Source organism: Calonectris borealis, chromosome 3 (assembly GCF_964195595.1).
Source record: "Calonectris borealis chromosome 3, bCalBor7.hap1.2, whole genome shotgun sequence".
Lineage (NCBI taxonomy): Eukaryota > Metazoa > Chordata > Aves > Procellariiformes > Procellariidae > Calonectris > Calonectris borealis.
Genome location: NC_134314.1, coordinates 40,768,838 through 40,790,853, shown reverse-complemented (window position 1 = coordinate 40,790,853; position 22,016 = coordinate 40,768,838). Strand labels below are relative to the sequence as shown.

Here is a 22,016-nt window from a genome sequence, read left to right as displayed (position 1 = left end):
GCAGGTGTCTGGAAATCCCTGTCCTCAGAGAGGGAGTCCCCAGTTCTGCATTGTCCTCCAGGATTTGGTTTCAGTTCCCTCATGGAAAAGTGCTGCGGCCAACCTAAAGCACAACTTTTTCCCAATGGGAGGCAAACAGCAGTATTGCAGCCCTTGTGTGCAACCACAGGCAGCTCTCATGGGCTTTTATCACCTGCAGCTGAGGTTCAGAAATCATTCCCACACAAACCTGCCAGGGCATCTTAGTGCTGCTGTTTAGTGATTTAAATCAGGAAGACACCGGCACCTCTGCCGTGGTGGCAGGGCTACACCCACAGGTGGAGATGTCCCCGCTCCACTGAGCAGGTCCCATCCTTGCTATTCTGCTCAGATGGCTAGCGGTACTTCAGGCAACATGCAGACAGTTCTGCTGATAGATATATAGCTTCCTCTGTGGCTGCTAATAGATATATTTCTGTTATACATACGGCTGTCTCTGACTCCTGCAAGAATGGAAATTAGCGTATTTCCCAGGCCAGACACCAGATGATTATAATTTATCAGCAGACTGCAGGGTCACTTGCTCCAGATGACTTAATTTAGGCAATTTTCCGCTACACTGTAGCCAACAATTGCTTAACCAAAATACTTTTTGTATTGAACAGAATTTGTTCTGTGATTTTTTTTCAGTCCAAAGAACCGATGTCCTTTTTCAGTTTGGGTTCAGTTACTGCCCTCATTGTAACGTTCACTGTCGTAGCTGGCCTCTTCCCTCCCTGCCTGGTGAGGAGCAACGCATCCCGTTCTCGTGCTTGCTTCTCCTCCTGGGGGCTGCTGCCCTGGGCCCGCTGCCCAGGTGCTCGGGGCAGCTAGAAGGCATGGACGTGAGCAGCCTGAGGTGGGATAATGCTGCTTGAGGAAACCAACTCCTCACCCCACGTGAAGGGGTGGGGATAACACCAGGAGCTTTTGCAGCTTGGGACCATTTTTAGTGTAGCAGGCTCATGCAAGCAGTGCTGCCTTCAGTTTCAAACAAATAAAACTAATTTGAGTAAGCTCTTATGTATTCATATCTCTATTTTTTTTCTCTGAAGTGTCTGCAAGAGCTTGCCTTGTGTTGTGGTTGGGCTAAAGGGTAGCTCTGTCGCATCGCAGGAGGTCAAATGTCCCCGCGTGCTGCACTGGCCTGGTTGGTTAGCACAGGTGACACAACCCATAGCCAGCATGCCACAAAGAAATACTATTGTTAGCAGCCTGTCCTTGTCTCCACACGTATAGGGGCACGTTTCTCCCAAAAGCTACAACATCTCAGATTGTAGTCTCCAGCGGTTTGCTCCTGCCAGAAATGACCAACACTTCCACCTGAAAGACTGAAATCTCATCACAACCAAAATTTCTCAGAGCCCAGCGGGTGCCATAAATACCTGCTTGCTTTACTCAGGTGGGTGGTAACATTGCTTTTAACATCTCTAGGACTATGAGGAATGCAAGCAGGAGACTCTGAGCAACCTGATCTAGTTGAAGATGTCCCTGCTCGTTGCAGGGCGGTTGGACTAGACGACCTTTAAAGGTCCTTTCCAACCCAAACTGTTCTATGATTCTATGATTCTATGATTCAACTTCATACAAGTAAAAATATGAGTTATTTCAAATCTTACCCTTTTTATATCCAGCTCTCAGATTAGATGGGAATTTGTGCCCTATATTTAAGATATAGTGTTGAATTTCTGCTTCTGTTATCACAATATTCCTGTCAGCTAAAGCATGTTTTGGCATGCTACGGTAATTATACATTTATCAGCCAAATCTGTTTCCAGCTGAGAGAGAAAATACATTTTGCTTGGGAGCTTCAGAGTATTTTAAATAACAGGGTGATTCCCTAGAATATAGAGATGAGCAATTACCACCTTTAAATCATGCACTGTATGTTACTGCTCCCATGAATAACGTATATAACAGCCAGCATTATAAAACAAAACAGTGTTACATCACAATCTGGTCCAGCTGACCTGAAGATACTGGGGTCCTTGGGAGAAGGGGAAAAACATAGCGACAATCCTCACTCGGATGCCCATCACAGGGCAACCTGCCCATAGCAAGGGGGGATTCTCACGATCTAACATGAAATGTCTACAGTGAAGAGGTCTGACTTAGTGCTAGTAACTGTATGCTGCTGTTTATAATCACTGAAAAGAAATAGGCAATTTCAGGGTGCAATTTTAATGTTTACTTTATGATGAGATGGCGCAATGAATCCTGTCTACTCGCTCTGAAAATGTGCTTCTGTCAGCCACAGTGGGAGAAGGCTCTGAGGAAAGGGCTTACACTGCTTTTTCAGACAATTTTTTCCCTAAATTGCTCACTGTCCTTTCCTTTCTCGCAGACTCCAGGGAAATATCCTAGAACCAGTGGGTCAGGATTTGATCCTTTCCAATGAAGAACAAGAGGGTGAGAAACACTGCAGGTCCCGTGCAGGTAAAGCTGTCAGCCACACAGGCTGTTTACCAACCCTTTGTCCAATGCTCCAAACCTTTACTATTTCCCACAGGCTGTTTTAAAACAAACAGAAAAATAATTGCCTGAGAAGTTAAATGGCTTTCCAGTCAGTAAATATACAGTTCACAAAACCCAGGTCCTTTGTTGACCCGTCACTACTGATGCGCTTGAGTGTGGGTCAGATCCTCAGCTGCTGTAAATGGACTTGGCGGCATGGTTGTCCCTATTTCATGATCCACACAGATATCTCCATGTCATCATGATCTGCATGGATGTCCCTATGCCGTGACCTGCACAGATGTCCCAATATCGTGATCTGACAGCAGTTCGGTCCTCCAGCGAGAGCGGGTTAGCAAGTCCTGCACATCAGAATGATTTGGCACGGAGGCTTTTCACTGATGTAAAATTCAAATCCCTTCAAGCAAACTACTAACTTTTGCCTGGGGATGGAAAAGGGACAAATGGTTTTCTAGAGAACAATATTCACTGATATTTATATCATTCAGCGGGCTATTGTTTCCCGATGTAATTGCAGTAATGAGGAAGGGAAAAACATCTTTTTCTTGGTAGAGGGTCAGAGGACCCTATCAAGGAAGACACTGTCATAAAACAAGTATTTAAAATCAAGTAGCCAATTATGCTGAAATAGAAATAAAAGCATTTAAATGACAAAATAATTAGAGCTGTAATAATTACAGGCTTTAGTAGAAGTTCTGAAATGTGAAAATATATGAAAAACTCAGTTTGTAACAGATTAGCATAGTGCTATACATAGATCAGATTAAAAAATAACCTTTCCCATCCAAACAATAGGTCATTTTTGAACTGAAGGGAAAGTGTAGGTAATGCGAAAGGTCAGGATTTTGGTACTGTCTTAAAGAAGTACTGGTACAAGTCTGCAGATACAAATACTGTCCTTCTGAGAACAAAGAGAAAGGGGCACCAAAAAAGAGAAAAAGGGGCTGGATACCCAAATCCTACAGAAACTTCATATCATTGAGAGCCAAAGTCCAGATTTAGAAGGACCAACGACTACATTTATCAGTCTTACCTGCTGACTTTCTCTAGAAACTTCAAGCTACTCGACTTTCCAGTAAAGCACACAAAGGACTACGCACGGGCCCTCTGCATATTAAAGATCCTATCACAACTTCCATGTCCTTCTGTCTTCCTACTGCTTTTCCTTTGTTTTATTTGCTTGTATTTCCACATCCCTCCCTCCTGTTCGAGGAGAGGGAACAGCCTGGGTGCTCTGGCCAGGGCACATTAAGTAAATTCAGTCTGCAAAAGCCACCCAAGGCACCCAGCCTCAGGTGCTCCACAAAACCGATGCAAGCACAAAGGTGGGGGTACAACATCAGAAAAAAACAAGATACAAAAAAACCCCAGGTCATATTTTAAAGTAATGACACAACTGTCCAGGAAAAAAGTCAAAATCAGTCAATCTCAGTGAAAAACACAGTCAAAAAGTCAATCTCAGTCAAAAGCTGAGATTTTCAATTGATGTGGGGTTTTTTTGTTTGTTTGTTTAGGGTGAGGCTTCTACCTTTATATTGTTTACCTATTTAAAGCAGCATGGTCTCCCGCATCTCCCTTTTCTGAACACAGTCCACACGCGGGTGACAGGAGCGTTACCTGCTCAAGGCTTGACTGCTTGATACTATTGACATATAACAACACTGCTGCCGTTAGCAGGGCTGTCCCGCATTATTTACTCAGCCCATTAACCACGGACCGACACCATTTCGAGAGTGCAGGTGCCGCTGCAAGATCCGTCAGTGCAGCACTGTCCGTGTTTGTCTTCTCAAACAGCTCCCGACGAGTCTAAATTTAGAGCACCGCCAGTCTGCCTTATCAGCTAGACACATAAAATCTAGTATCAGTTTAATTAACATTCGCACAACACTTGCAGCGAGTCCCCTGAACGCAACAGCAATGGGAATCACACGCAGACAGCAAACACCCAGATGTCAGAGGGAGCCCACGCTTGCCTTTTCCCGGTGTTTGCAGGGTGGTACTTGCAGCCCCTGTGCTTTATGCATCCCCATCCCCACTCCGGGTGCTCCCTTTAAGGCTAGCAGCATTGGTGTGGGGGTGACGGCCTCTCCAGCCTCCTCCCCGGAGGCTGCGGGGAGATATGGGGTACAGCTACAACTGGCGGGGCCTCTGCGGCCACCGCGGTAAGGGACCAGAGGCCAGCAACGATGGTGGCACCAAAGTTGCTGTGAGACCAGAGAGCCACGTCCCGCGAGAGGAACGGCGACGATGGTCTCAGCACTGAGAAAGACCCCAAATTTGAAGGAAATGTTGTGTGTCTCCATGGGGACACATTCGCCATGCAGAGATAGCGTGTTGTGCCACAGGCATGCTCATCCTCCTGCCTCAGCAGCTGCTGGTGCCATCCAGCCTGGCCTCGTCCTGGGGCTGCAGCATCCTACGGGTGCAATAGCTGGGCTGGGGGACGGATGTGGGCAGGGGCAGGGACAGGGCTTTGGCAGGGCCATCCTACGAATTATTCTTTGCTGCACTTCTGCTCAGATTTTGGCTCATCCCAAGGCATGATGTGTGCTCGGAGTGGTGCCGTTAGATTAAAGCAAGAGCGTCAGGCTGGCTGGACATGTGGAGAGGAGAGGGAAGGGTCACCCTGCAGCCATTACCCCCTGCAGCTGATGTCTCCTGCAGCGTCGTCTCCTGCAGTTTTGCAGCAGGGACTGTCAGGCAGTTTCTGCACGTTTGCTGTCAGGGTTTGTGGCAGCTGAAGTAATCCAGGAATTCTGAATTGCCTAGGAGAAAGTGTTCACCTATTTCTAAGTAGGCAGGATTTTAAGCTAATAGCATGGCATTATGCAAATAGCACACTAGTAAAATGATTTTCACTGTTGCGTGTGCTTGGCCCAATTTTAAAACCACAGTCGACCAAACAGAAAGACACAGTAAGAAAAAGCTCTGAATTTAAAAATTAATTCAGGTGGAGCACTTGCACTGGGCCCAGTGCTTTATTTCAATGCAAGTATTACTGTAGGCACGCATAATTCAGAGACTGCTTTGTATTTCTCCAACACAGAAAAGAAAAACACATTCTGATCCTGTTACTCTAACAAACTGCAATGGCATGTTCTTGGCTTCCTGCGCTGTAAGCTTCCTTACCAGAGGGGCTGCTTACAGCGGGGACCTTTACGGGACTGGGTGCCAAACGAAGAACAGGGACCGTGATTTTCAAGATTTCAAAACAGCTCAATAGGCATTATGTAGGCCACCGGCGTTATGGCGGTGGCTTTCAGCAGTGACCCTCCAAGGTGCAGTGAGTAGCACACAGAGAGCGCTGGAAACCACGTCAACGGTGTTTTCGATTACACAGCACAGTGAGGGCTATGCGTGGTCATCTGGGAGAGACGTTACAGGCTGGCAGCGGTCCACAGGCCCAACTAGTTTAGAAACCACTGATGTAAATCATGGCATAGATAGTGTTTTTCTGCAGCCTTGAAACCTTTCAGAAAGGAAATAACATTTTCTTTTATGGACACACCTTACAAATCTTTCCATGACGCACACATATATGGGTTTTACAAGATACACAGTAATAGCCCTTAAGGGAGTTATCACTCAAACATCAAGCGACTTTTGACACAGCAAGCAAAGTTTTTATGCCAAAAATAGGAAGTCTAGGTAAGTAAGTATATATTCCTCATATCACACATACATTGATCTTTTACCCATTATATTTACTAGTAGCTGCTAAGAGAGTACCAGCATAGCTATTATATATGTGTCAGGGAGAGATGGAAAGTTTTACTCCAATTTTAGTAATCCCTTTCCCCTATACCCTGAAAATTCACTGGCTTTGGAGAGATGTTTTAGTGAAGTCTGCCATCAGTCCCAAATGCGACACTGCTATGTCAGCATTGCAGTTTCAATCCATACTGCCAGGCTCCTTGTAATTTTGGATCTAGAAGTTTTCTTTCCCGTCTACCTCTGATACACAAATAGAGGCAAAGATTTTTTAGTACCAATTACAAAGGAAAACATCATTGTTTAACAGCTTGCCTGAAAATCCTTTGCAAAAGCCAAAAGACCTTGTAATATCAGGAGAATTTTTATGTTGTTCAGAATTTTATATAGGATGAAGTAAAAAGAGGCTCTGCAGGGAAATGCTGCTGATTTACTTAAAACTGGCACAGTTTTACTAGATGCAGGACATTTAGTATTTTCTGCCTCTCTTTCAGTTTAGTTATTGATTTAATTTTAAAAAGCTATGAAAGCAGAGGCTATAGGAGATTTGAAAGCATTTGACTTTTAAAATGAAAAACCTAGCTGCTAATATCTAGCTGTGGTGAAGAACTTCAGAGGCACAGGCTTAAATTTCGTTGCCTGGTTCCCAGAGGAGGCTTAAATCCCTCTGTTTTGTTCTTTGGCTCTCTAGCTTGGGTAAGTGCAAGGATGCTCAGTCTTCTTATGAAAGGTGGTTAAAGGAGGATAATGGTAATATCCTGGCACCCTCACCTGGGAATGAAATCAGCTTTAGGCAGAGGTGGTTCAAATACCCATTTCTACCTACCAAGAAAATGCCCTAAACGCGAGAGACTGGGTGAACCTAGAAGCTGCTGGGCAAGGACTGTGGGAGTGGTGAGCATGTAGGCAAGGGCACTCGCTGGGGAATCCGGGGCTTTTCATCAACTTCATTTTATCCTGTCCTTGAATATAAAAATAGAAATATTCCAGGATACGAAACTCCACACTCGAGTGCCCCCAAAACTAAATACAACTTGTGGGTAATTTATTTTTCACTGATCTTTCTCCTGTTTTGTGAATTCCATTTCCCTTACATTCAGTGGCACTCTTTAAAATAGAACGGTGGCTTTATAGCTAAGAAATACAAGTATGAGCCTGTGGAAATATCCCAATGCAGGATTTTTTGCATACAAGCTATGTGTTTCTACAAACTCGCTGTGCATGCTAAAAGAGTTAGCAGGCCCATATTGTGTGAGAAGTTCATTTTTGATTCAAAAAAAGGCCCACAAGGGGGAAGGAATCAGTAGCAGTTTCCTTGTTAAAACCTCCACTCCTTTCATCCTCCACTGTTGCTTCACTTGGGCCCCGGTGGTACACACGTTGCAGCCAGGCCAGCTCCATTAACAACCCCAGTATCAGCACTTTGATGAGACATGGTTGCATCCCTTGCAACCCAAAATGCTCCTTAGAGGTCATGGAGCACGCAGCCTGCATGAAGTCAAAGCTGCTCTGTCAGCCCTCGTCCAGCCTCAGGTCTGATTGGGAACTCAACTTCAACAGGACCCTTTGCATACCAACAAAATATTTGCAGAGCAAAAATAATGGCACTCACCTCCACAAATATAAATCCATCGAAACACAGATTGCAAGCTGTTGCTGTAAAATGCAAAGACATTTTCCAGGAGTTGAAAGTCCAAATTCATGAAAGACTTGCTCTTCTCATCTGTGTTAAATTCTTTGTGGGAAGTCTTATGCGTGTCCTCGGATCTTCTCTGCATGGCACCACACTGGATGGAGGAACACACAAGGCAAACATAAGCCATGAGACTTTAGATAACATGCAGATGCAGTGGATATTGGTTATGTGTTTTCGTGAATCTTGTTTGCTGTAGTGACCAGTATCTCTGGGCCGGCTGGTGCAGGTGCGGTTTAGATCCTCTGCAGCACAATCCAGAAGAAAGTCCTTGGGACTTACTTTCTTGTGACTTACAGAAATATCACCCAATAATTGTCTTTTTCGCCTTTTGCCTGGAACACAGGATTTCTCCTGTTTCTCTTCCCCAAGTCATGGCCTCAAGGGCTTGCCAGTTCCTAGGTTTGTAGTAGGAAAGCTGCTGAGAAAAGGTCAGGCTGAGAATGAGGTTTCATGGCCAGGGGCAGAAAATGAACCGCCAGACCCCACTGCAGCAGTAGGTCCTGTGGCCAAGCGAGGGGTATACCTCCTCCTTTTTATTTTCTGCTGTTGTCTGATTCCTCACAAGAAGAACAGCTATAAACGGTTATTCTGGTATTTTTCAAAAGGGAAATCATAGAAAGGAATATGCAAATCTCAACTTATTTTTAATGCCTTCTTTAATAAGTACTGAATGTTCTCAGCACTCCAGGGGAAGCAGAAGGAGTGGTATACGCAGCCTATTTTTAGACTCCGAAACGTTACTTCCAGTGCATCCAGTAATGTGTTACGGCTTTCCAAATGGTAGAACAGCCATTGAACTCATTTAATTTCTCAAAGCCTATCTAAAATGCAATAATCGTCTTCAGCTGCCCGAATTTTTACTACCTATCATTAGTCTGGCTGTGTTGAACCTTCCCATCACTTTAGCCAACGTGCCGTTGCCCACCATGCAAATGCCTTGCAACCAGCAATATATAAGGCTCTGATGTGGTGGCAGCTGCATAAATCTGCCTCATTTCCCGGATCCAGTATGGAGGAGGTAACTGCTCCTCTGGCTGTGAAAGACAGCCGCTCCCATTCAACCCTTCTGTTTTCAACCCTTCTGTTTCATAGGAGGAAGTTATAGGGGATGTTTTCACAGCCCAGATTTCAAATGTGTAAGTACCAGCAACACATTTGGGTGTACACACAATTTTAATCGCAGACAGTTCCACTCATGCTAGAAGGACTGAATCCTTTGTGGGTACTTGTGCAGGAATATACCCTTACACAGCCTTGGGTTTTGCAACTCATCAGCTCATGTCAGTCTCATGTCATAACATTCAAGTTATCTGAGTTGTCCAACCGGGCTGTACAGTGAGTGGAAGTTACTTTGCATGAGTCCCTATGAGAACAGCAGAACTTGGCCCTCAGATACTGGTCTCCAAATGTTTATGCATCCTTCAACCATCTCAGCTTTCTTGTTAATTCTTTAGGACTCTGTTTTCTTGCTAATCCTTTTCATTTCTTCTGTTCCCTATTCTCCTCCCCATGAATCATAGATTTTGTACAAACTGAAGATGGCAATCTCGGTGTTTTCTCTAATAAAATTTATTTAATATATTCTTGCATTATTTCAGTGGTCTTCTCTGCTTAGAGTAATTCTAGTATTTTTGCCATTTTGTCAACCACCATTCCTCAGTTTTGCTAGCTGTCACGTTGAGCATATACCCTTCTCTTGCCTCTCCCATACAACACTGGTCTCTCGAGTTGTTATTAGAGCACTTTTGCAGGAGTCAAGCACATCATTGTGAAAAGGTGATCCCGCTGATATTTAGCACAAAAGTTCCTACCAATAGCTCTTAAAGAAATTGGGATGCCATGGGTAGAAGGGAAGTTCTTTCTCAGGCTAATAGCAAGAAGCCAAAGATTAGGCATTAAAGTTCAGGTTGCTGGCAGGTTGCATGAGGTTCTGTACTAGGACAATTCAATACATCCTATATGTACATACATAGGCCATTTTGTATGAGTGTGACACACGATTCAATGTACTGATGGAAAAGAGGTAAGTAGCAATATGTGCTACACAGCCTGAAGATAATACGAAATAAATCAGGATAGTCAAATCTAAAGCTGACTGCAAAAATTGTCACCAGAACACTAAATAAGTGGGCAATAAGCTTGCAGGTGAAATTGAGTGCAAATAAAAGCATAGTCAAGCACAAGGAGAAAATGATCTTGGCCACGCATACCCATCCACAGCCTCTGATTTATCCCTTATGAGCCAGGGAAGAGCTCTTGATGTCAATGTGACTGGTTGCCTGAAAATATCATTCAGTGCTCGGAGACGCTCAGAAAGGCAAGTAGACTATTAGGCATGTGGTCAGAAGGATGACTGCTGCAGTAGAGTACAAAATGTTTGTATATTTGGATTTTATACCTTTTATTAGTCTAGGTAGCATAGCTAGAAAGAGTAGACAAGTGTTTGGGCATGCAAACGCTTTTCTGCATCTCGGGAAGAGAGAGCAAAATGGGAAACATCATTATGCAGCCATATAAAAGCACATAAATGCATCTTCAATATTGCTTGCAGTGGCAGTCATCCCAGCTTAAAAATACAATAAATTTGAAAACTACGGAGATAAGAGATATGGAACTGCTTCTTTTGAGAGCACAAAAATGTGGTTTTAGATTCTCCAGCATGGGAAAAAAAGATTAGACGTGGGACTCTGCTAGAAGCATACATAAGAACTGGTGCTCCAGTGAAAATTAATAGGGAAAACCAATTGATTTTTCTCAAAATACAAGGACTGTGGACATCTGATAAGATTACTGGGCAGCAGGTTTGAAGCAAACAAATGGAAGTGCTTTTTTATGCAATATTTAACTGAATTGTGGAACTCTGTGGAACAGTTTTGCACTGTTGTGAAGGAGGGGAAATCCGGAACAGATAAAATTCTAGGGATATGAGAAGATCAGAAATTTAGGTGTCATATTTAGAGGTCCGTGGCTAGAAGAGAGAACAAATGTCCAAATGCCCTTGTGTGCACAGGACATTTAGCAGACTTGTGAAAATAATTTATCCCATGAAAGCCCTTGGTGTAGATAAACAGAGGGTGTTCTTTGAATGAGAAGCATGACTGCAAAGAGTTAAACTTGCTCTGATATGATACAAGACTTAGCAAATCTGCAAACTAAGTTTTGCCCTATTTGAAAATCCTGAATTTGCTACACTTGTCAGATCTTTGCTCTGTGGTAAACCAGTTGATCCTTGCTGGTTTTAGACACAAAGTCCCATAATCTGTGGATTTAAACAAGCACACATCCCCAGACACCTTTTGTGTTGTTCCCCTCACTGCTGCAGTTGCATTTCTGCCTCCTCTGATCCATATAGTTTAGCAGCCACCAAATTAGCCACATAACAACTTCTTTCTTGCGATCCTGGCTCTCTATCTCCTCCTGCTCAGGCTTCATTTGCAGAGTTATTTCCTGCACAAATTTGGCTTTTCCAACTCTTTTTGCCAAGTAACTAACAGGTAAGAGTTTGTGACAGACACTGGCCGAGCGGGGTGGCACAGGGACACCTTGAATACGCGCTGCCTTAGTTCACGTTTAAGGAGTATTGCATGCGTAATTATGTCAGCCTGAGGGTTAAAGAAATTGCATGTTCAGCTGACAGAGCCATGCCAGGAGATGGCCTTGGAGAGACACAGCAATCTTCTTTACGGCAGTTTGCCAGGAGAGCTTATGTCGTTCCTCTAACCACTATAAACTCCACTGCGAAAATAACTCCCTCACCAGCATAAACTGTGCAAAAGAGCATTCGCCACTTAAATTTGGACATTGGGCTGAGGTATCTTCTGGCTTCAGCTAAAGGCAAAGGGTGTATTTGGCAGAGAGGAAAGGGCGTGGGAGCTAAGCAGGGCTCAGCGGAGGCAGAGAGCAAAGAGTGGTCATTACCCAGGCTAATCTGCCAGAGCCGGTGCAGAGTGAATGGCTCCCGGGCAGCTCCTCTCCTCCCCAGCACCTTTGGAGCAGTTTTTGTCTAAACAGAGCACTGGGTAGCCCCAAGCCTGTACATGGGAGCTCGGCTTGATGCAGTGTTGAAGTGAAATATTGCACTTCACCTCCACTGCCTCAGCCCAGCTGCTCTTGCACTTGCTGACAGTGAGAAGCTATTTGGCCAAGCTGCACAGATGCCGTTTCATGCAGCACTTGCCAAATTCACCCTTATGACGTCCCAGTGAAATTTCCTTTTTCCACATAATTCAAGTCACAGCAGTTCTGGGAGCATCTTTTTACTCAAATCAAAGCTCCAGAGCTCTGGAAGGGCGACCTTTCAGAGCTGTGCCCACTCGCTGTGCCTGCCTGGCAGCGCTGCCAAAGGGCTGCTGGCTGGTTACTCAGATAGGGCAGAGGCTGCTGCAGCACCCACGGGGCCCCCGGCAGCCGCTTGTCCCCATGTCCCCTGTGCTCCTTGGCAGCCCGACCAGGGATGTGCGGGTGTTTTGCAAATGTCCCAGGGAGTCTGGCCACGGCAGGGGGAAGGAGCTATGTGATACCCTGTCTTTGCAAAAGCTATCCTTGGCCTTAACTTGCCCATTTCCTCCCCTTCCCAGCACAGCATCATGTGTCCTCTCCTCCAGGAGGTGTGAGTCATGAGGCACAGGGTGTTTGGGCTGTTCCTAACACGGGAGGCCCAGATGGGGCAGTAGTTGGTGGCCATAATTGTGCTGCAGTGCAATAGCACCATGGAGGGGTGAGCACAAAAGCTACTTCCCAATGTAGCTGTCAGACTGCTTGTGCCCCCAGGTCTGCAGACTGACACCCTTTACATTTCACACTGCAGCTCATGAAACTGTAGATCCGATTTGTCACTGCTTGAGCACGTGCATCAGATCCCTATTTAAATGGTTGTATTGCTCTTTCAGCAATAGCTACAGGAGCAAACCCAGAGGCTCAGTTTTATGTGGCGTTTTATGACAGCTAACATTTAAGCTTGTAGCTCTTGGCAAGAGGAGGATGAGAGCTCCACTGGGCTTCCCCATCCCATTCCTGTGTTTCATTTTACTGTCTCCCTTTACTTTTGCCTTGCTGTCAACACACTCCTACCTGCTTTACTGTGCACCCTTAACGTCTCCTCCTCCTCCTCCTGCCTTCGCCCGGCTGCCTGCGCCAGCCCCTCTGCCAGGGACAAGGCTGGCTGCGAGGGGTGCACAGGGGGTGAGCGCAGGGGGAGTGAAGTGTCGTGTTGGTGTCTGCAGATCAGAGTAGCATCAGTTCAAATATCTGCCTTTAATTCCTCTAAACAAAGGGCAGCAAAGCTTTCACTACAGAGCAACACCTCCATACTAGTTTTTCTGTGGCTTTTTTTAACTGCCCACAGGAAAGAAGTGTGAAACGCAGCCCCATAACAGGCTGTCTGTAAAAATAATTTTTTGTAATAACTTTTCCCTCCTTTTCCAGCACCTCTTGCAGTCTGGATAGATTTTTGTAAATGTTGTATTCAACTTATGAATCTAAGGTGAAACACTAGAACAAAACCAGAAAAATATATTGCCTGCTAGGATACGAACTCGTAATTTTTTTTTATATTTCCCGAAGAATATCCAAGACTAATTCATAGCATTTACCTTTTTCCCAGCTATAACAGGCAGCAACACCAGGGAATCCCATGGTCTTATTCCAGATTTAAACAGTTTGTGAGGAGAAAATGAGTGTAAGGGTGAGAGAAGTTGTTCCAACTTGTAAATTTGGAACAGAAGAATTCAGAGGCAAGTGGTCAAAATAAAATATGAAAAATAAAGAAGAGGAAAGGAGGAAGGGTGTGCTGCATCCCATGGAAACGTCAATATGATACCAGCCTGAAAACAAGTGTGGGGACAGGAGAAACACAAATTATGCTAAGAAATAAGAAAGGCAGCCTCAAAGGAAGACATAGTGTGCGGGAGTCCCTCATTAGAGTCTACAGTTATAACATAAAAGTTATCCATCCACTGGAAGAAGTTTGATGAGAGCATAGCCACAAAATTAAATTCCTTCAGCCGCACCCCATTTGGTTTACTCTTTTATTGATGAAAATTGCTTCCCATATAGGTTAGTGCAGCAAAGTCCTTTTCTAGCAGCTTTGCTTGAACTACTCTTGTCCTGGGGGCCAGAGTTTAGAGAAACCCATCTGAAACTGAGGGGGTTTTGCCTCTGCTGTTTTGGACAGCTAGGTAAGATTTTGGGGGAATTTTGTGCTCTTATTCACATCTTCAGCTCTTCCCTACAGCAACTAAGTTAAGGTGGGCAGAACTGGCATAACTGCATCCTCAGGTGACTGGTGGGACTGAATATAAAAGCTGGCATGTGCATGCATGTGAGACCATGAGAAGCTGGAGAGGGTGTGAAGAAGTTAATAGTCCTTAAGACTTAAAGTCTCCCTTCGGATCCATAAGGTATATTCCCTATAGAAAGGGGGATGACCTGAGTTGCCTCCAGCACCCCAGGATACCCGCCGGTGTCACAGAAGCAGCGGCCAGGGAAGCGTGCAACCAGGGTGCCCTTCAAATCCTCCACAAGCAAATGGCCTCATCTACAAGTGGTGACGGGCTTGATGGTATTTCACTTGACTTGTGTTGAGAGTCCAATTTTTAGAGCAGAGAATCACACCAGTAATTTATAAAAATAAGTAATAAGCCTTCTCAACAATACAGATCTGAAAGGAGAAATAAAGACATCAGAGCAGTCGCTCAGCAGAGGTCCCTGCAGAGGAAGCACAGTTACTCTTTCTTCACCAAGCTTTACACCGTGGCGGACAGTGGGGAAGCAGCTGCATGGCTAAAAGCTCTGTTCCTGACAACTTTGCTATCTGTGAGAGCAGGTAAATAAAACAAAGCATAGTCAGGTCTCTTGCCAAATTTGTGTGGTTTTGTTGCTAAGGTCATGCTCTGTAGAGCAGAGCTCTTCCAAACATTACAACTCCTCCAAAATATTACTAATGAATAGAATGGAATGGAATGGAATGGAATGGAATGGAATGGAATGGAGCAGAACGGCATAGAATAGAATAGAATAGAATAGAATAGAATAGAATAGAATAGAATAGAATAGAATAGAATAGTTCAGTGGAAGGGACATACAACGATCATCTAGTCCAACTGCCTGGTCTGGACACTTCAGGGCTGATCAAAAGTTAAATCATATTATTAAGGGCATTACCCAAATGCCTCTTAAACACTGACAGGCATGGGGCATCGACCATCTCTCTAGGAAGCCTGTTCCAATGTTTGACCACCCTCTCGGTAAAGAAATGTTTCCTAATGTCAAATCTGAACCTCCCCTGATGCAGCTTTGAGCCATCTCTTGTCCCTCAAGAGAGTCAACAGCACCTCCCAGTTTGGTATTGTCAGCAAACTTGCTAATGGTGCATTCACCTCCTGCATCCAGGTCGTTGATAAAAATATTAAACAGAACTGGCCCTAGAATTAAACCCTGTGGAACACCGCTGGTGGCTGGTCACCAGCCAGAGATAGCCCCATTCACTACAACCCTTTGAGTTCTGCCATTCATCCAGTTCTTCACCCAGTGCACCATGTACCTGCTTATCCCACAGCTGGACAACTTGTCCAGAAGGATGCTGTGAGGGACAGTATCAAAAGACTTACTAAAATCCAGAAAAACAGGATTCACCACCTTACATTCACCACCTTCCCTTCATTCGCTGGTGGGTGACCTTATCGTAGAAGGATATCAAATCAGTTAAACAGGACTGTCCCTTTGTGAACCCATGTTGACTGGTGATTGCATTGTTCTGGTGAAAGGCATTGTTAAATGCCTTTCAATAGCACCCAGTATGATCTTCTCCATAATTTTTTCAGGAACTGAGGTCAGACTAACAGGTCAGTAGTTTCCTGGGTCTTCCCTCATGCCCTTCTTGTAAACTGGAATAACATTGGCTAGCTTCCATCCCCAGACTCCCAAGACATTTGGTAGATGATCGAGAGGGGTCCTGCCATAACGTCCACTAGCTCCTTCAGTACTCTGGGATGAAATCCATCAAGCTCCATGGACTTGTGAACATTCAGCTGATACAGCTGGTCCCTTATATTTATACACTGAAATTATTATATATATATATATATATAGTGTGTGTGTGTATATAGAGTATATATAGTATATATGTATATATATAAATAACACTTATATTTTGAAATACGTATACAAGAAATTATGGAAGCTAGGGCCCAAGACTAACCCTTGTGGCCTGTATTACTTAATGAAAGAATATGTGAAGCCATTAAAAAATGAATGCCAGAGGTACACAGATAGGCAGAATGAGCTTCCATCAAGGACAGCTGTTTCATGAAAGTAAGAATTTGGGATGCCTCTAGCTAGATTCCACTCCTAGTGATGCTGAGGCTGTATATATATTATTAATGAAGAGGATCTGCTGCAAAAGCTCTGGACTTAGAGTGTGCATTGAATTGTGCAAGTGGAAAGGACTTGGTGAACAATTTTTCTGGCCAAGGAACAGATCCTGATAATGAGGAGAATTTCAGGTAGAAAACTATAGAATTTACCCTGTGACTTCCCTTCTCATTTTCTCCTACTGTGTAAATGAACATGGAAATAGTGTGAGGCAGCAGACAGCTTAAACACAGCCTTAGGAAAGACACCTAAGCAAGTCCAAAGGCTGGGGATCATCAGACCAAGCGTGCATGCTGCAACTGAAATTCTTGCATTTGCTGACTCAAATGTCAGCAAACAGAGTTTGGCCCATCCCGGTGAATATACCCAGCAGGGTAGTGAGTCACCCCTATGTGTGCCAGTTTCACCCCATGAACTGCAAAGAATCTAGAAAAGTAGCTCAGACTTGCATGTCTAGAGGGGAGAGCTTTCAAAAAATCTGTTAAGTGCCCTCGAGTGTGAGCAGGGTGAGTAATTTCCAATGAAACACCTATGACAACACTGCTTTTGCTGAGCTGCTGCGAATATGGAGCTCACTGAGATGTGGGATAAGACACAGAGCTTCAGAGGCACAATTTCTATGGGAAAAAATCCTAGCTGGATTGAGGTGGCCCATCCCAGGCGTGCTGTCACATGCTGTCTTTGTATTTGTGTTCGCCTGAAGGTGCAGGGGTTAAAGCTTAAGGAAAAGGCTATAGTCAGCTCCAGGTAGAAGATGAGACATATTGTGCATCCCTCTGGCTTGTAGGATCCCCCCACTGCATCTCAGCCCTCTCTCAGGATTATCGGTAAACTCTGCTCCCCTTGAGTCCCTTTCAGGTTCATTCTCATGGGTAAGCATGGTTATCTGTTTATCCCCAGAAGTACACGGACACCTATCTCGAGCACCCACCAGCCCGAACCCACGGGGTAAGCGTGCCATACCTACCCACTGCACACACAACTCAGAGCAGCCGAGAGGCGACTGCTGCGAACCTATGCTTCCATGTTGCTCAGCAGGTGACTTTTTTGGATGCTGCAAAATTTACTTGTTTAGTTTTTAGCTGCAGTAATCATACTTGACAGCTCAGGGTCTGTCTTCTCGAGCTTTTGTTCTTGACTAATGACAGCAGTACAAAAGGGATTATGTTAGTGTGGCTGATTTCTGTATGTTTACCCCATTGACGTCAGTGGAGCTCTATGGATACAGCACATGTTCAGAGCTCCCATTGAATGTGAAACAACTCATGAATACAAAAGTAAATATACTCACTGATGACCCCCCCTCAGGCCTCTGAGCTAGGAGGGCCAGCAGAAGCACGTAATGAAAGCTACCCTCACGCACTGCTCTTCTCAACCTCTGCATTTTGCTCAGCAGTGCTGCAACAGATGTTAAGCTCATGAGCCACATAATTTTCCCTTTCCATATATACCGGAGAGTTTCTTCCTGCTAAGGTCTCTCTCTGGATCAGGTTAGTGGAGCTTTTAGCATTACAGTGACTTTAATTTCTTTTCCCAAAAATTGCCCGAGGTGAGATTTGAAGAAGATTTTAGACCTGGCTTGGGTGTGTGCTTAAGCTGACGCAGACAGCTGTTAAAAATCACCACATAGAAGCATATCCTAAGCATGCAAATGAGAAAAGAAAACTTTGATTTCCCCACTCTTTTTCTTTCTTGATTACACATAAGTGTTCATCAATTTGCATAGTTACCTATTTACTATGAATAGAGCAGCATCATGGAAATATTGAGTTGCTGTTGGACACAACATGAGCTATATTACTGTGAATTACACACTTTGGGTAAGAGATGTCGATAGGAGGTTTGTTTGCTTGCAATGGATAGTAAAATGAGTTCATCTTAGATCTGTTGAAAAGTTTCAAATTCCCATTTCTTGAAGCGTTTTTTCAGCTTCACCCTGGTGGATCTCTTGCAAAGATATTTTAAAACATAGAGATTTTATAAATGGATGATGAAAAGCACAGCCAAAGCATTTGTTTTACGGGGGCAGATAAGATTATCTTTCCTAACCAATTCAAATGATAGACATTGCTGAAGACTATTAAAACCACTGTGCAAGAGTCATAACATCATTAATTATGCTGCAAATACCAGGTGGTGTTTCAAATATGTAACAGTAATGATTAACTCTGAAACTTATTATGTCTAATTTACCTCTTCAAAAGCTAACTGCAGGAGTCTCAAATATAGAACATCTGGTAAATGCAAAGTCTCCATAGAGAGAGACAATTTTTCCACTAATCTGTCATTATAGAAGCCAGTTACACAACCTTTTCCTTTTAAATAAACCCTGACTCTTGTTCATGCCTTTCTTACCATTATCCTCTTGATAAACTGTCAAAGAATTATTACTAATTATGCCCACAACTAATAAACTACCGGAGAGTGGCCAAACACAGTTTATGCAGCTCCAGTGCTGTTGCTGAGGCCACGTAAGCGTGAGAGAGGGCATAAATCAGCCCTTCACCTCTGCAGTAGCCAATGGTGTTGCTTTCTTCAGTATAACCACGCCTTTTCTCATGGCCGTGTGAGAAAAGTCATTAATTTTATTTAGCACTCACTTCACCTGCAGCTTTGCCATGCTGCAAATGTGCAGGAGCACTTTCAAAGGAATGTTTGTGTTGGGAACAATAAAATTCATCCATTTGCTCTGTGTATGTTGCAACGTTCCTGCTATCTCCTTGCTGAAAGGTGATCAGTCCACTCCAGAAAGGTGGTTCACGGCAGTATTTTTCTCCCCATCAGCTTCAGGGTGCCCTGGTCAGGGTGAGGCACACACCGTGGGAGAGACATCAGCCATAAGAGATCACAGAGGCTTTCCTGCAGATACCCAGGAAGCTTGTGTGAAGCATCCCACACTGTCCGAGTCCCATCAAAGACAAGGGAGTTTTTTGTGGATTCAGCTACCATAGTATTAAAAGTCTCAGCTAGTTGAAGCTGACTGTACCCTGGAAGATGAAGTCAGGGTGTCAGACCAAGAACGAGCTGGTGAAAGAGGCCAGGAGCAGCTTTCATTAATCTGTGTGGGAGGTGCCAACGGGTTACTGACACAGCAGGGCCAAGGTATATTAAGGCTCAAGCCCAATGACTATAAGGCTCAGCTTCCTTCACGTGTGTACTCTAATACATATCATCCACTTTCCCATTGGTTATGAACTTGTATCGCTTATTCTCCATCCATGTTTTAATTAGTTCATGCTGTTATCTCCATGGCAAGTGGATCTGTGGTCCAGCCATTAGTAACATCCCGTGTTCAATGTGGAGGGATCTTCTTCCCAGGGGGCTGCCTATTCCTGCAGCCCCCATGGCCCCTTGTCACGCCATCGCTTGGGCACGGGCAGCTCCCTGTGCACCCTTTTCCAGGCCTTGCGAGTGCCTCCCACTTGGCTGGCTTCAGGGACCGCTTGATCACAGCTGAGGCCATCTTTCAAGACTGAGTAGCCACTATTTTTCCTCTACTTCTCACCGCCTCCCCATCACAGCAGAACTGAATGAGCACTGCTCCAAGTTACGGCCTTTCAGAGGCTGATGGCTGGGATGCACTGAAAGGCAGCCACATCCCTCTCTCCCGAACACGTGAGCCCTTAGGGAGCTGGAAACACGGCACCCTGCCACTGGGACAACCACCCCCAGGGTTAACTCCCTTCCTCCACGCACCCCGCTTGCCAGTAGAAGTAGGGAGGGACTGGCCAAGCAGGTGGCTACTCTAGTGGCACCAGGAATAGGCAAAGATGATGCTGTGGGATTTCACTCCAGGATGCTACACGGGGCAGGTTCATATAAACAAAGGCAAGGAGAAATGTGTAGAAATTATCCTCCACGCTTTACCCTGCACTCACTGTTGATGTCAGTGGGGACTCCTTCATGCGCTGCATAGGGCCAGCAGTGCTGGTGACAAGAAGGGTCTGTCCCCTGCATCATTTCAATGGGGGCTGCCAAAGAGCGGCTGGCTCTAGGCACCCTTCGTTGTTGCACCTTCAGAGCGGTCAGTGTAAAACTACATGATCTAATGTATGATTGACTGTATGATGCAGTAAAATAAGATTTGAAAGAAAAAGATAAAACTGATAAGGGAAAAGTCTACATACCAGTGTATAAGAAAAACAAAAAAGGGAGATACAGTGTCTTTACTCAACCAGCTGTGAAAACTGGGAAAAGAACAGGCAAGCTTTCTGAAGCTACACAGCATGGATGGGCATGACTTCAGGCAAGATCAGAGGGGCCTGAAATAACCCACATTTTGAAAAAAACAAAGAAGTAAATTCAGAGCTAGAACAGAGCTAGAGAATTACCAGGCACAGAGGAGGCTCACCACAGCACGGAAAGCTATCTGTGTTTCCCCATACGGTATGTGAGATATTCCTCCCTTGAACTGCCACTGTAACCTGGGCTCCCTGTCATCCACAGCAGAAAGAGGCTTGGGTCTAAGGAATTTGGATCTCACAAATCTGGAGGGGACCAATGACCCTGCGCTTGGATGATAGTTATTTTCCCCAGCTGCCTGTCTGTCAAGTGCAGAAGGCGGCAAGTAGAAGAGGAGACGTGCTGGTTGCTGCAAGGTACAACCCAGCCGCTCCATGAGCAGTCACAGTAAGTTCATCTCTCTGGAGTAGCTCCTGTTGAGTTTCACGCTGTGCAGACTTTTTCTTTATGAAAGTCCCTGCATTACCGTCTGTACTTTAATTCTAATTTGATGGGACTCCTCGCCTTGCTTGATTGAGCACTTTAGAAAATCGTACTTGACATTAACTTCCCCTAAAAACACTGACACTTGGTCCATCTCCCTTGAGGAAGTGGGTATAGGTCACATAGGTCCAAAGCCATGGAGGAGTTTAGGTGCCTAACAGTCAGTGTCAGCCTGGGTCAGTGGCACCCTGTATATATTAGTAGTCTTTCATCTCTTCTCTAACCTTGGGTGCCCAAGGCACCTATTACTGGACAAAAGTCACACACTTACGACATATTCAAGCATTCACATAGATCTGTAGCCTCTGGAGTAAATCCTGCTTCCATTTCCACACCAGCAAAGCTGCTGAGACCCACAGCAAAGCGTGAATGCAAGTGAAGACGCTATTTGACTCACAACGATTTGTATCTTGACAGGCAGGTACCAAACACAGTGCACACATTGCCCCAGATAGTTCCCAATCTACAAAAGCAAGCAAACAAAAACAGCCAGAAAGGGTTGGTGAAATGGAAATGGAATGAAAGTTTTGCCATGCTCATTAGAAAAGGTCAAGGCCGGTGAAGTTACCTGCCTATCAGTTTAAGCCAATTTTTCTGGTAATGTTGTCATTCCTACTCTTGTTCAGGATTATGTTCCCAAATGTGACAGCTAAGAAGAATTTTTGGGAAATCTCAAATGGAAATACAAGGCCGTGCTCTCTGAAGACCACTCACGGTGCGTCCAAAATATGCAGGCTGTGGATCTGCTGGCTCTGGACTACACCTGCCAAGTAGATCCATCTCCTCCTGCATCTGTCATCAGGCAGCAGTTATTTGGCCCAGGATTACGAGGTTTCTAGACATGCCAGCACATCAGTAGCAAGGGCAATGGCTCAGACAACTGGTCCGGTCTTCCTTTCATCCAGGCAAAGCTTCCACATGGAAACATTTCTGGAAAGCCAACTGCGACACAAATAACAACTGCAGATATGAGAGCTGCTGAAAAGTAATGGCCACAAAAGGTTTCCCCACATAGACATCA

At 44.7% G+C, this 22,016-nt stretch overlaps 1 long non-coding RNA gene across 1 annotated transcript in view; it reads left to right on the top strand.

Moving 5' to 3' along the window:
- Positions 1-14,648: 14,648 nt before the first annotated feature.
- The window catches only part of LOC142080284 (uncharacterized), a 116,495-nt gene continuing 109,127 nt past the window's right edge, over positions 14,649-22,016 (top strand). Inside the window, exon 1 of the long non-coding RNA XR_012672941.1 lies at positions 14,649-14,660. This is a non-coding gene — a long non-coding RNA (uncharacterized LOC142080284). The remainder of the gene's footprint in view (positions 14,661-22,016) is intronic.